At 35.9% G+C, this 15,052-nt stretch overlaps 1 pseudogene; it reads left to right on the top strand.

Annotated features, from left to right (window-relative positions):
* LOC149229293 (protein NODULATION SIGNALING PATHWAY 1-like) overlaps window positions 1-14,618 on the top strand; it is a 45,735-nt pseudogene extending 31,117 nt beyond the window's left edge.
* Window positions 14,619-15,052: the final 434 nt, after the last annotated feature.

Consider the following 15,052-nt stretch of genomic DNA (forward strand, 5'->3'; position numbering starts at 1 on the left):
AGGATTTTCAAATCACTTGTACTCCACCTATCTCCATCTTATGTGATAATACAAGTGCTATCAGTATCTCAAAGAATCATGTCATGCATTCAAAGACTAAGCACATACTGATCAAGCATCATTTTCTCCGGGAACAAGTGCTGGAACAAAAGGTCAAATTGGAGTATGTTCCCTCTAAGGAACAAGTTGCTGATATTCTCACCAAACCACTACCCAAGGAAACTTTTGAATACCTCAGACAAAAGCTGGAAGTAGTTGATGCATCATCTTGCTATTGAAACTTGTCTGTTTCAGAGAAAAATGGGTATACGCGAGTTGCCTGAGGAGGATCCACGTACATACACCGGTTTATGCAGAGATAGTCGCGTATATGGTAGTTTGAAAGAAATCAGTGGGGACAAACTCTGGTTGAAGAAAGTCTAATATGGGTCTGACAGAGACCATCCGGCACAGGTTCATGGGGAGCAGATAAACTTCTGATAATGCATTGTTGGCATTACATTAGAAGCTGTTGGTTCAGTTTCACAGCTATTGATCTCAGGTGGAACAAATGCAGAGGGAGAACAGAAGGAAAACACGGTCACTGATCTGAATAGTGATTGATAGATATCAGTTATTGGTGACTTTCATAAGTCTTGCTCTAGATATTTCGTCTCTATGTCATGTATCTCTTTTATGGTGTCAAGGTCATGTAACGGCCTATTTTGGTTTCCCCACTATGCCTGGGATGAATGATGTAATGTTCTTGGTTGTCACATATAAGTTTCTGATGTATCCCCATTTGGTTGGGTGGTTGATCCCCACTTGGTTGGGTGATGGATGTATGAATAGAGTCTTTTGGTGATAGGAAGGTCTTATATGATGTATAAGTCATGGTTCTTCTTGAAGAACATCTTTTTGCAGATCTTGCCTACAGTCAGGGGGAGCATGGTTAGCACAATAGAGCATAGATTTCAGCATGTACTCAGGGGGAGCACAACCTTTTGCCCTTGATGACAAAGGGGGAGAATGACTTTGAGGATCTTGGGGTTGCCATCAAGTCCAAAGGGGGAGATTGTTGGCATTTTGGCACAGGTTTGGAGCTATGGCACAGGTGTTGTCCTTGATGGCAACTCACTCTGGTGACAGATCACAGTTTAGGCACTCAAAAAGAAGAAAAAGATATATACGCAGGTTCACCTAGACAAAGACGCGTATACACACGGGTTAGACGTTCTGAAGTCGTGTATGCGTATACACGCACTTTCACGCAAGGAAAAGCGCGTACATGTTGGAGAACTTACTTTTGGTCTGCGATATTTAGTCCTTGGTAATTGAACCTATGGTTTTGGGCCATGGTATCTCGTCAGAAGCGTTGATCCCAAGTATTGGGTCCATGGTATTGTTTTATTATGGTTTTGGACCGTGGTATTGTGAAAGGCCTAAGACTATAAAAGAGGAAGGAGATCATTTTGCAAGGTATGATTTGAATTATTGAATATCTGATAAAGTGCAAGATCTGAAATATTGGTGATTGGGTTATGGTACAGATCTGGATCTGAATGAAGGAGGAATCTGAGCGCAAAGAGAAGGATAAGTTCTATTGATGGGTCATAATATTAAGGCTTGAATAATAGTATCTTTGTATGATTTTGATCCGTTATATGTGGCGCATGCTTGATCTATAAATCTGGTAATCTGGGTTAATTAATGTCTGAATATTTGAAAGAGTGAATTATCCTTTATAGATCTGTACGCAGGTTCAGTGAGGTGAGGGCGCGCATACATGTTGGTTCTGGTTGGTTCAAGCACAGAAGTGTACGCACGCATGTTTCTGGCTATTGAAGTACATCTCTTGAGTTGTGTTCTAGCTACTTTTATTTATTGTTGCAGTGTTCTGGGTTCAGAATTTTGTGTGTGGTTACTGTTACTGTGTTTTGGGTATAGCTGTCAGAGAAGTGTCTACTTGATTCAGTTCTAATTGGTGAAAAGGAGATTGTTTGATGTAGAAATTCTTGATGATTGATTGATGTTCATGGATCCAGTCTGAAAATTTATGAAACGTGGTCCCTGGAAGAAAGAGAAGGTTGTAGCCTTCTGTAGGTCAGCACCTATGTACTAGTATCTTGGCTAGTGCAAGAGCTAAGGGGGTTGTAGCTCCCTTCCAGGAGAAGCTAGAGAACGAGAGAGGGTTGTAGCTCTCTACAGGTTGCAGCCTGCATACTGGGAAAGGACTGCACCAGTACAGAATCATTGTAAAAATAAGTTTCTAATTAAAAAGAAGATAGAGACGAATTGCAGCAGGTGGTTTTCACCCACATTAGGTTTCCACCTTATATCTTGTGTTCTTGTGTGTGATTGTCTTCTGCTCTGTTTCCCTATTTCTGGTTATTGTTTATTTGATTATGATACACAGATTAATGATCAACATCTGTAAGATAAAGTAAATTATAAGTTTGCATGGTATACGCGGGTTTCCTTGTACGTAGTTGCATATATACGTAGTTTTCACTAACAAGTAGCGTATATGATCTGGATTTGAAAAAGGAAATAATTGACTTGATAATACTGATTCACCCCCCCCCCCCTCAGTATTATTTCCAACACAGTTGTGATAGCAAATACACTAAAGGTCATAAGTGTACTGAGAATAAATTATTCTACATAGATTGTGAAGAGGAGGAAGAAAAGGAACAAGAAATGTCAAAAGAAGAGGATATACTCCAGGAACAAACCCTAGATAAATAATAAATGAATACAACCATATCTTGTAATGCATTGGTTGGAATTACCACTCCTCAAACTATCAAGATAGAAGGACATATCAAGAAGAAAAAGGTAATAGTATTAGTTGATTCGGGAAGTACCCATAATTTTATTCATTATAAGATAGCCAAGGAATTGAATTGCTTCCTATATCCAACACCAGAGTGTCAAGTGATGGTTGCAAGTGGGGGAACCATAAATTGCTCTGGTAAGTGCCATAATATCAAGCTATCCATGGGATAATATGTATTGAATAGCCCAATGCTTTCCATTCCAATGGGTGGTGTTGGTGTTGTACTATGAGTCCAATGGCTACAATATTTGGGTACAATAGCTTTTAATTTTCATGAAATTTTATGCAAAAGGAAAGGAAGTTGAATAAAGGGGTATTGCAGGGAAACTAGGAAAGATAATCAGCTCTAACGATATGACAAATCTTCTAAAGAAGGAACAACGAGGCATAATTGCACAATTATGTTCGCTAGAGGTTCCCACATTGAAATCATCTATTTCTGCAGATCTCCAAAAGGTCTTGGACAATCATTCCAAGGTATTTGAGACTCCCAAAGGCCTCCCACCTATTCATGACCATGATCATGCTATTCATTTGATTCCAGGAAGTGTTCCTCCAAACATTAGGCTGTACAGATATCCTTATGCCCAAAAGAGTGAAATTTAACGTATGGTTGCAGAAATGCTAGAGGCTGGTATAATTCAACCTAGTCAAAGTTCTTTCTTTACTCCAGTAGCATTGCTGCACAAGAAGGATGGATCATGTCGCATGTGTCAAAATTATAGGGAGCTCAACAAGCTCACTATTAAAGATAAATCTCCCATTCATGTCATTGATGAATTATTGGATGAATTGCATGGATCAATTTACTTCACCAAGTTGGATCTTCGTTCAAGATATCATCAAATCAGAATGAAGACTGAAGACATTCTGAAAACAGGATTTAGAACTCATGAGGGTCATTATGAATTTTTGGTCATGCCTTTTGGCCTTACCAATGCACCTTCTACATTTCAAGGTTTGATGAATTCCATTTTCAAACCCCTCCTTAGAAAATTTGTGTTAGTATTTTTTGATGATATACTAATCTACAGCAAGTCTTGGAAGGATCATGTTCAACATGTTGACAGGGTGCTCAAACTATTGGAGGAGAAACAATTATATGCAAAAAGCTCCAAATGTTTCTTTAGAGTAAAAGAGGTGGAATATATGGGTCATATTGTATCTCATGAAGGTGTTAAGCTAGACCCTAGCAAAATTAAAGCCATTAAGGAATGGAAAATCCCTAAATCCATAAAGCATTTGTGAGGATTTCTCAGGTTGACAGGGTATTATCGCAAGTTTGTTAAGAATTATGGGAGAATAGTAGCACCTCTAATAACATTATTGAAGAAAGAAGCATTTTAATGGACTCCAGAAGCAACAAAGGCCTTCAAACATGTTAAAGAAGCAATGTGCCAAGCACCGGTCTTAGCTACGCCAGACTTTACAAAAACCTTTATTGTGGAATGTGATGCTTTAGGAAATTGAATTGGTGTTGTTTTAATGTAAGATGAAAGACCCATTGCTTTCGAAAGTCGTCTAATCAAAGGAAAGTATTTACACAAAGCTATTTATGAGAAGGAAATGTTGGAAATACTACATGCACTTAATAAATGGCGACCCTACCTAATGGGAAGAAACTTCAAGGTAAAAATGGATCACGATAGTCTTAAATACTTTTTAGAACAAAGATTATCCTCTGAAGACCAACAAAAATGGGTCACAAAGATGTTGGGTTATGGCTTTGATATCATCTACAGAAAAGGGAAGCAAAATGTTGCGGCAGATGCACTATCAAGAAACGATGAGGATGTGGAAGCATTGATGTGAACCATTTCTATTATCCAACCAAATTGGATAAACGAAGCAAGGGATGAATGGAAGAATGATGAAGAAGTGTGGGCACTCAGTCAAAAGTTACAACAAGATCCCAGTACATATGATACATTTAGCTAGAAAAATGATTTGTTATGGTACAAATATTGCTTATACCTATGTACGAATTCCAAACTCAAACAAAAGATTCTTATGGAATTTCACACTTATCCCTTAGGAGGGCACTCAGGATTTTTAAAAACTTACCACAGGATTAAGAAGGAGTTTTTCTGGGATGGCCTTAAATCGGATATTCAAAATTCTGTGGCGGAATGTTTGGTTTGCCAACAAAATAAAGTTGAAACAATTAAGACCCCAGGTCTATTACAACCTTTATCAATTCCAAGCCAACGTTGGGAGGAGGTTTCAATGGATTTTATCACAGGTTTACCCAAGTCCGAAGGAAAGAGTGTCATCATGGTGGTAGTTGATAGACTTACCAAGTATGGACACTTTTGTGCATTATCACATCCATTTAAAGCCAACACGGTTTCTACTGCATTTATGGAAACAATTCAAAAGCTACATGGAAACCCAAAGATTATTGTAAGCGACAGAGATCCCATTTTCACTGGAAATTTTTGGACAAAATTATTTTCTTGTCTCGGTACTCAGTTAGCTCATAGCTCATCTTATCATCCTCAAGTTGATGGGCAAACTGAGATAGTAAACAAATGTTTTGAAGGATATCTTTGTTGCTTTGTATCTGATAAACAGACATAATGAGTCAAATGGTTGCCTCTGGCTGAATGGCGGTATAACACTTCCTTCCATACTGCAACAAAAATGACCCCATTTATGACACTTTATGGATATCATCCACCATCCATCACATCATATTTAAGAGAAAATTCTAAGGTTCAAGCAGTGGAACATCACATCAAGCATCAACAACAAGTTCTCCAACTCTTAAAGGGTATCCTCACATTGGCGCAGAATAGAATGAAACAACAGGCAAATCAACATCGCAGCGAAAGAAGTTTTGATGTAGGTGATTGGGTATTCCTACGGCTATAACAACTCAAGCAAGCTAAGAAGGATAATAAATTATCACCAAAGTATCATGGTCTGTACAAGGTGTTGCAAAATATTGGAACTATGGCATACAAATTAGAGCTTCCTACAGCATCCAAGTGCACCCAGTTTTCCATGTTTCACGTTTAAAGAAGGTTATAGTTGACAAGCTCCCAGTTCAAACAATATTGCCAGAACTTGACGAGGAAGGAAAAATCATATTGGAACAGGAAGCAGTAACAGAAACAAGAACTTGACAGCTACGAAATCAATCAATTTCGGAGTATCTCATCAAGTGGAAGAACTTATCCACTGAAGATTCCACATGGGAGGTATACAGAAGCATTCAGAACTACTCAAGCATTAAGGACAATGCTTTTCGGAGGGAGAGGGGCATGTTAGGTCCCTATAATACTAGTGATTCCCCCATTACTATTGTCATTGTAGCCCTTATTGTTATTATTGTGCCCCTATTGTCCCCATATTGTTATTAGTGTACCCCATAGAAACCCAATATTGTTAGTGTTGTGCCCTTATGCTATTATTGTTATGTCAACTTGATTATATTGTGACCCCTTAGAATCCTATATATAGAATGGAGGTTTAGTCATTTGTATCATCCAAGAATTGTTCATTTATGTAATGTAAAGGAGGTTTCCCCCTCGAAGAGGCTGAATTCTAAGGTGTTGATCTATCTTTTCTATCTTTTTGTGAGCTGGTTTCATAACAGAAAGGAAGTGGTACCATCAATCATAACCAAAGTAGTAAAAGAATCAGATGCAAATTGAATGGCCTAGTAAGTCAATTCATCTAGTGACAACATCATTTGTTCTCCATTTGAATCGAGGTCTAAAGGGGTTTGGAGGATCCAGGGATCGATAGGGCCATTAGAAATATTCGAGACCATTGAAACCATTTGTGGAACTTGGGGCGACAGGAGAGTAAAATGGCCTAAAAGAGAGGAACCCTTCAAAATATCGGTACCAATGTAACACCCTCCTCCCACATCTACCCAAGAAATCGGCCCGGTGAGGTAAATATGCGACAAGAGGCTACTATGATATTATTCAACCTCCTAGGTAACCTTAAGGAAATGGAATCGAAGGAAACACAACACATAGACCTCCCTCAGGGGCTTCAGGATTCCCAAGAGCTAATCAATCACTCCAAGTGCCCAACCCCTGAGTTAACCTAGCATTTAAATGAATTAAACCCAAAGTCGCTCCCATGGAAAGGAATGCATGCAAATGTAACCCTATGTTTCTCTCATAGCCTTGCCTGCCCGCAACTAGAGACCCAATTTGTCAGTGCTATTCCAGCGACTCTGGGATTTGAGCCACTTTTTTCAAGCCCAGAGCCTAAGTCACTACCAAGAATTGAACCATCTCTTAAATTAGTAAAACAACATGGAAATGACAGTACTAAAGAAAATACTTGTTCAAGACCTTGAATGGACCCCTACTAGCCATGATAGGCATTTTTTCAAACACTTAGTAAATATGCAACCTACAAGTGTGAATAATAGGTCTGAACATAGGGGTCTCATACTTATCTGAGATTCGCCATGAAGCATTGTTTCCTTATCACTTTAACTGCCATTCCATCCATTAGGTCATAGATACTTTGTTCATTAATTTACCAGTAAAAACATGATAAGATCCATACATAGTTGTTGTCATAAAACATATACATAACCAAAATAATAGGGACAGAAATATCAATGAAATTGCAGCCATATACACCACATATAATCCATCATAATACTCATAGAAATACAAGGAGAAATAACCTTTCATTAATGATGCAAAATCCAAACCCGAGATGGGACTTCCACGTTCCACCTGACCGTAGAATGGCTAAGCCAAATCTCTCTTCAGTCATTCACCCCCGTGTCATATTTTAAGCATGAATATGGGATCTCATAGAACACGTCAATCAAAACTCATCTAGGGCTTCCAGAGGCCATCCACCTCAACCCATCAAACAGTGATTCCACCTCATGGTCGTACATCATGAAACCAACATTAGATCAGTCTCTATCCAAGTCTTCTAGGGCTCCAAAGCATTTGTTCCAACCCAACTTCCAAGACTAGTAACTCAACCCACAACTTACACCGAGCTCCAGAGCGTTTGTCCAACTAAGATTCCAGGACTAGTAACTCAACCCATAACTTTTACCAGGCTCTAGAGCCTTTGTCTAACGAGGACTCCAGGACTAGTAACTCAACCCAGAGCTTACACCAGGCTCCAGAGCATTTGTCCAACTAAGGCTCCAAGACTAGTAACTCAACCCACAACTTTTACCGAGCTCCAGAGTGTTTGTCCAACCAGGGCTCCAGGACTAGTAATTCAACCCACCAAGGGCTCCAGATAATTTTTCCAACCAAGGGTAAGGGACTAGTAACTCAACCCAAGTTGTTACAAGGCTCCAGAGTGTTTTTCCAACCAAGAGTATGGGACTAGTAACTCAACCCAATTTGATACAGGGCTCTAGAGCGTTTGTCCAACCAAGGCTATAGGACTAGTAACTCAACCCAATCTATTACAAGGCTCTAGAGTGTTTTTCCAACCAAGGCTCCAGGAACTAATAACTCAATCCAAGCTAAGGAAACATGAGAACCAACCATTAAAAAAAAAAAACCCACAACACCATGGTTATCTAGGAAATGGAAAGGCTAGGAAAATCCACTGTCAATCCAGGCAATACTTCATGACAGTGACAAATCATGACCAAGAAACCACATGCATGTGTCATGCATGCCAAAATTAACACTAGTACAAAATAGTTAATTAGTTACTAAAAAAAAGACTAAATTTTGCATATAAACAACCATTGTTCAATCGCTGACCAGTAGTAGCTAATTTACAGTATCTTATAACACGACCAAATTTTAGTTGTTTTTAGCTTAGTCATTGATTGGTTGTCTCAATTTTATCATCTAATAGTATATTTAGTCATTAATTTGGTCATTAATTTTGTCATTGATTTAGTCATTAATTGCCACAATTAATGACCAAATATACAACAAAATATATTACTATATGATCACTTGAGAAAACCAATTAATGACCAAAATGTTGGTCGTGTTATAAGATATTGTAAATTAGCTACTAATAGTCATATATATGCAAATTTTAGTCATCGTTTAAAATCAATTAATGACCAAAGAAATATGACTAAATTTTGGTCATGTTATAAGATATTGTAAATTAGCTACTAATAGTCGTATATATGCAAAATTTGGTCTTCCTTTGTAATCACAAATTTATCATTTGTAATAGTCATTTATATTTTTTTGGTAGTTTCATATTCATTATATAAACGACTAATTTAGTAGTTTATATTCATTTCATTTACTTTAACTAATAATCATTATAAACGACTAATTTAGTTGTATATTCAGTTTATTTGTGCTCATCATTAATCAATATAAACTACTAATCTAGTAGTTTTAGATTGATTCTATGTGTTCATTATTAATCAACATAAATTAATTAGTATGATTTTGTCACTAAAAAAATAAAAAATAATACTAAATTAATTAATTAAAAAAAAATCCCATAAATGTGGATGTTCATCTAATATGAAAACACGAAGTTACAAATGTTAATTACAATACTAAATAATATCAAGTGCAACTATAAATAATTTCCACCACATAAACTATATTATACGAAATGTCAAGTATTACAATACGAGTTTCCAAATTAATATTGGTTGGACTACAATTTGCACATGAAATATTGTTTCATCACTTCAAAACATTATCATTATGTTGCCAAGGCATAGTAGGTGAATTCACCAACTCCTAAGACTTGATCATCAGTCTCTATGTGTGTGTCTCATGCGAGATATTGTTTTTATGGGTATCACTAGATCAGTTCTCTTCTCTCTCTCTCTTTCTGCATTTGTCGCTCCAATGTTATTTTTCTCCTCTTTCTTCAATTCCTTCTTTTGATCATCAATATTGAGTTCCTCTTCTGAAATGAAAGAAGATATAATGCAGAGTATAAGACATGAAATACGATGAACACTGGAATATAAAATAAAGTAGACTATAAAGGATTTATATGACATATACCTCAACATCAGCTATGTCAATGTCAATTTTCCCCAGAAAAGCAAGAAACTCGAACAAGTTTTCTTTAGTTGGGCGATAGTGGCCACTATGTGGCCAGATGACCTGTATAAACAAAACAAATAAAATGTCACCATAGAAAAATAAAACCTTGGGAACTTAATAACAATCATATTAGCTAAGTTACAATCTAAAAAGATCAAGTTGTAGATATCTTGTGAAAACATATGGAAAGAAAAAGACAACATAATAAATCATGTATGAGAACTAGCTAGAAAATTGCATCATAGAAGAAAAAAAATCTCCTATAGCAACCCATACATGTGGGTGGGTAACATGTCCCAATATGCCATGATCTTTAGTGTCCAGAGGAAGTAAACTTCCTACTAACATAATGATTGATTGGTTGCATCTTGGCCTTGCCTCTCCTTTGTGAGTCAAAAAAATAAAAATAAGTCGATCATTAACTAGTTGTACTCCATAGTATCATTTTCACATGTTATCTCCACATACCTACCAAAAATGTCATATATTCCAAACAAATGGAATTTTGGAATTGTTTCTAAACCTATGTCATTTATACCCCCTTCCAATGTATCTAACAAAATATACCCACTTGGTTTTCTTCTTTCATATTTATTTACATCCTAAAAAATATTTTTTTCAAAAACAAATACATAATATATCTAGATCCTAATGCTCTTAAATATTTGCCATAAACCATAAGAATTACTATTCTTTTATGATCAACATTGTACAACAATAAAGCTACACAAAACTAACTATTCGTATAAAACAAAAATGAAGCTATTGGTATAAAACAAACAATGAAGCTACACAATGAAGCTTAATTTATATTCGTATAATGAAACTTAATTTCTATTGGTAACTAAACAAACTAGAAATGAAGTTATTGGTATAAAACAAACAACAATGAAGCTACACAAAACACTCAATCAATAGGTATAAATTCCAAACATAATGAGAAAAGGAGTAGTGTATCATTCTCTACCATGTCTTCTACCAAATAAAATGGTAAAAATACTAGAGGAAAACTCTCTTCTTTACGGTGCATTTTAAGAAGAATAAATGGATATTCTATTTTAAGAAATCAATTTGCATTTCAATTTTCAAGTACCTCCACATAAAGAGATATAACATTTCAAGTTTCCACATACATCATAGAAATTCAGGATGATACTTCCATAAACAAGAAAATGAATTAGACCCAAACAAATCACATACTTGTGAAAAGAAAAGGTATGCAAAGAATTGGTTATCTTGCACAAATCTAAAATTTTCATTGTTTTATCTGTGGATCATGTAGACAATACCCACTCATTGAAAGAATTGAACGCAAGAGAGTTAAAACTGAATAAATAGGAATAAACTTTATCATAAAAAAAAAAAAAAAAACAAAAACAAAAACAAAAACAAAAATAATACCTCAACCAAACAAAACTCATATTGCAATAGAAACAAGAAAGTAAACCTTATTGATATGTGCATGAATTGAAAGAGCAATGAGAACAATCTCACAAGAAGGAAAGTGTGAGTGAAAATCAAACTGTACACTCTATATTATATTAGGTATATACAAGAGTATAAAATTGGTGGATAGAAATATTTTATGAGTTAGGAGAGTGATAATATTTCACCCACCTCATTGTAATAAACTTACATATTTCACCAAAATTGTGAGGCGAAGATGCATCTTTTCAAATTCAAATTTGTGAGGGATGCACTTTTTTTGGAAGTTTCCCAGGACTTGTACTTGCCCTTGTGCATCTATAAGTTATGAGTGGTGTGTATCTGTTTTTTGCTTTGAAATTCATAAGGGAAGCGCCTTCTGCTAAAATTTCCTGGGACTTGCACCCATCATTGTCCTTTTGTAAGCCATGAGGGGTGTGTATCTGTTTTTTCCTTTGAAATTCATAAGGGAAGTCATTTTTTGCTGAAATTTCTTGGGACTTGCACCCATTCTTGTCCCTCTGAAAGTCATCATGATGGGTATGTATTCTCCCAAACTCACTCGAGAATTGTACCTTGGATCTTCACTTTGAGGTTGACATCATATGTTTGGGGCATAATTTCTCACCACTCAACTAATGCCTCTTTGGAAGATTTTTAATAGTTAGGTTTAAATTTGTTAAAATCTATGAGATCTGGTTTTGGAGCCCATGATTAAGTAACTTGTTCAGTGTTTGGAGCCCTCCACTATGTATATCACTAAACTAATACCTCTTTGGAATATTTCTAATTCTTTGGTTTAAATATGCTAAAATATATGAGATTTTTTTAGAGCCCACTATTACATAACCTATTTAGTGGAGGCCTCCATTGTGTATATACAAATCTCTAGTTTAAATGATATTTTACTTGCTACTATAACCACATATCTACATATATTGGGAAGCTTCCAAACTTTCTGAAATTATTATGTCATTATTCAAGGTTCAAATTTGATTCTTTAATGCCACCACGTGTTATCTCAACTACTAGACCACAATCCAATGAACATCTTCTTTTTCCTGTAACCATGCATTTGGAACATTAAGAACGGAGGGAGGGGGATGCCCCAATTCATGAGATTTTTTTCATTGAAAATTCAACTTTTAACAGTCAAGAACTTTTTTGGGTCCAACTAAATTCATCTAAAGTTAATGTCATTTTAGTGGGGAGTTATTTACTCACATCCATATTCATGAAAATTCTAGCACAAGGGATAATCACCTTTCCTTAAAAAAGACCATCGTACAAAGAATACAAACTCTTTGAATTGTTTAGGAAATTTCTTTTACTATTTTTTAGATGAGAGGCTCATGCTCTGGAATATGCTTTGAAGCAAACAATTATAACATTTTAGTTGGGAGATATTTACTCACATCCATCTCCATGCAAATTCTAGCACAGGAGACAATTGCCTTTCCTGGAAGTGGACCACTAGAGAAGACACCAACTCTCTGAACTACTTATGAAATTTGTTTTACTATTTTTCATATGAGCGGCTCATTCTTTGGAAGAGGCTCTGAAGCAAACAATTATAACATTCGAGTAGATTTACTCTCTTGTTATTTCTGCTATTTATGTTGATCTTCAAGGATTATTTTCTTATTCTTAGTAAATCAAAATAACTTGAAATGAGATATGTTTCTCCTTTCCCTTCTAATTCCCCTCACCTTAAAGCTTTGTGTTATGGTTTATATTGTTCTAGGTAGAGGATGGAGAAGAAGACACTACTGATATTTCTGCTACTAATTTTGTTGCTCATTCCACAAGTTTGACCAAATAGATTTCTTATGTGCATTTTCTTATAAAACCAAAAGTGATTAATTTGTTTCTTTGTTGAATACAGAATGATGTGGAGGATTCTACAAGATAACCAAGAAGAGAAAAATAGTTAGAGTCTTATGTGAATCTACTAAAGGCAAGCTCTGGAATGTCTTTGAAAAAAATGTAGCCTCTCCCCACACAGGAGAGAGTTTGGGTCATGGAAACCACTAACTTGCCCCAGAAACTAAGTTCTATGCATGGAGAAGAATCAAACAATCAATTAGATTTGGACACCACAAGAAACAAAAACTACAATGATAACAACAATAGTAATAGAGACAACAAAGGCAAATAAGGTGGATGCTAGAGTAGTCCACCTAATCTTCCCAACGAATCGATATGGGTTGAACAACTACTAAACTCTTGTGTAGTGGTTATAACCAACAATAACATTGTTCGCATTCAACATCTCATATGGGTCTTCCATGATCTTGCATCAATCTTAGTTGATGCGAACCATAGGCTTGCAGCACATGGGCTGAGAGATTTCATTGCTGAGATCATGGATCCCAACGTATCTCTTCCTTGCTCGAAATTCCTCTCTGCGATCCAAAGTTGTCTCACAGGGCTCTCATCCAGTTTCATGAGGTGAGTCCATCGTATTATTTGGTGTACACCATAGCCAATAAATATTTGCTCGAAACTTTTGAAGACAATACCAATAAATCTCTTCATGTAATAGATATTGGTGTTTCTCATGGAATACAATGGCCCACATTTATGGGGGCATTGGCTAGGATACCACTTGGGCCTCCTAGTCTCCAAAGGATAACTATCATATTAGACACTCTTGGGGAACCCTTTTCAGATGACACTCCTTCCAATGACTTCCCTAACCATTTAAAGAGGTGTGCAAAGACTTTGAATCTTGATATGAAATTCAATGTCATTGCAAAACCCCTAGATTCCCTTACCATTGAAAGCCCTAGGGGTCAAAGAATACAAGGCATTAGCTATCTGTGCACAATTTCATCTTCATCAACTATTAGGAGAGGGATTGGACAAAAATGAAGTAAAAGACAATTAGTTCACATCAGTTCACCCTTGTGACAAGTTCATCAAATTCATAAAGGACCTAAATCCCGAATTATTTTTCTTGATTGATAATGATATAAACCATTCGTCTCTTGATTTCATAGAAACATTTAAGAACTTTGTAGATCATCTATGAAGATTATTGGATTCCAACAGTGTATGTTTGAAGGGGAAAGAGTGCAAGGAGAGGCTTATGGTTGAAGGCGAGGTTGGCATGGGGTTAGTTAATAGTGTAGGATATGATGGTGCTTCTTGTATGGAGAGAAAAGAGAGCCAATTGAAGTGGGTCACTAGAGTTAGGGAAGGGGATTTGTGTGTCATATCCCTAGTGATAAAATAATTCATTGTGCAAGAGCCATTTTTGTAAACATTATTCAAATTGGGAGATGCATTTGGAGGATGGGTATATTTATTTGTGTTGGAAGAGTCATCCTGTCACATTTTTCTCTTTGTGGAAGCCATCTTTGAATGAGCCTACATGAGCAGACTCCTTGTTTCACTCATATTCTACAAATATTATGCATATTTTTTTTATTAACTTCTATATTCTTGTTTCATACGTATCATACATAGAAATGTACATAAACTTTGGTCTCTTGAATTTGTACTTTGGGTCAAATTCAATGCTTATATTTAACTGATAGCAGAAAGGATACAAATAATAAAGAAAAAATGAAATTTTCATCTATTTATCATTTGATGCTCAATTAAAATCACTGTGTTGTAGTTTCACATAAGAACCTTAACATCATTGTCAATTGTTTTACCTTCACCCTATATATACAAGTGGTAGTCTACCTGTTATATGTTTTGGAGCTTTTCTGGGCATATTTTCTAGTAGAATTTACACAAAATCCAACAATAATTTATTCCAATTATATGTGAGCAAATTGATCTCATTCAAACTAGATAATTT

This window comes from Pinus tabuliformis, chromosome J (assembly GCF_031772625.1).
Source record: "Pinus tabuliformis cultivar Carrire ecotype Pingquan chromosome J, CPIR1, whole genome shotgun sequence".
Lineage (NCBI taxonomy): Eukaryota > Viridiplantae > Streptophyta > Pinopsida > Pinales > Pinaceae > Pinus > Pinus tabuliformis.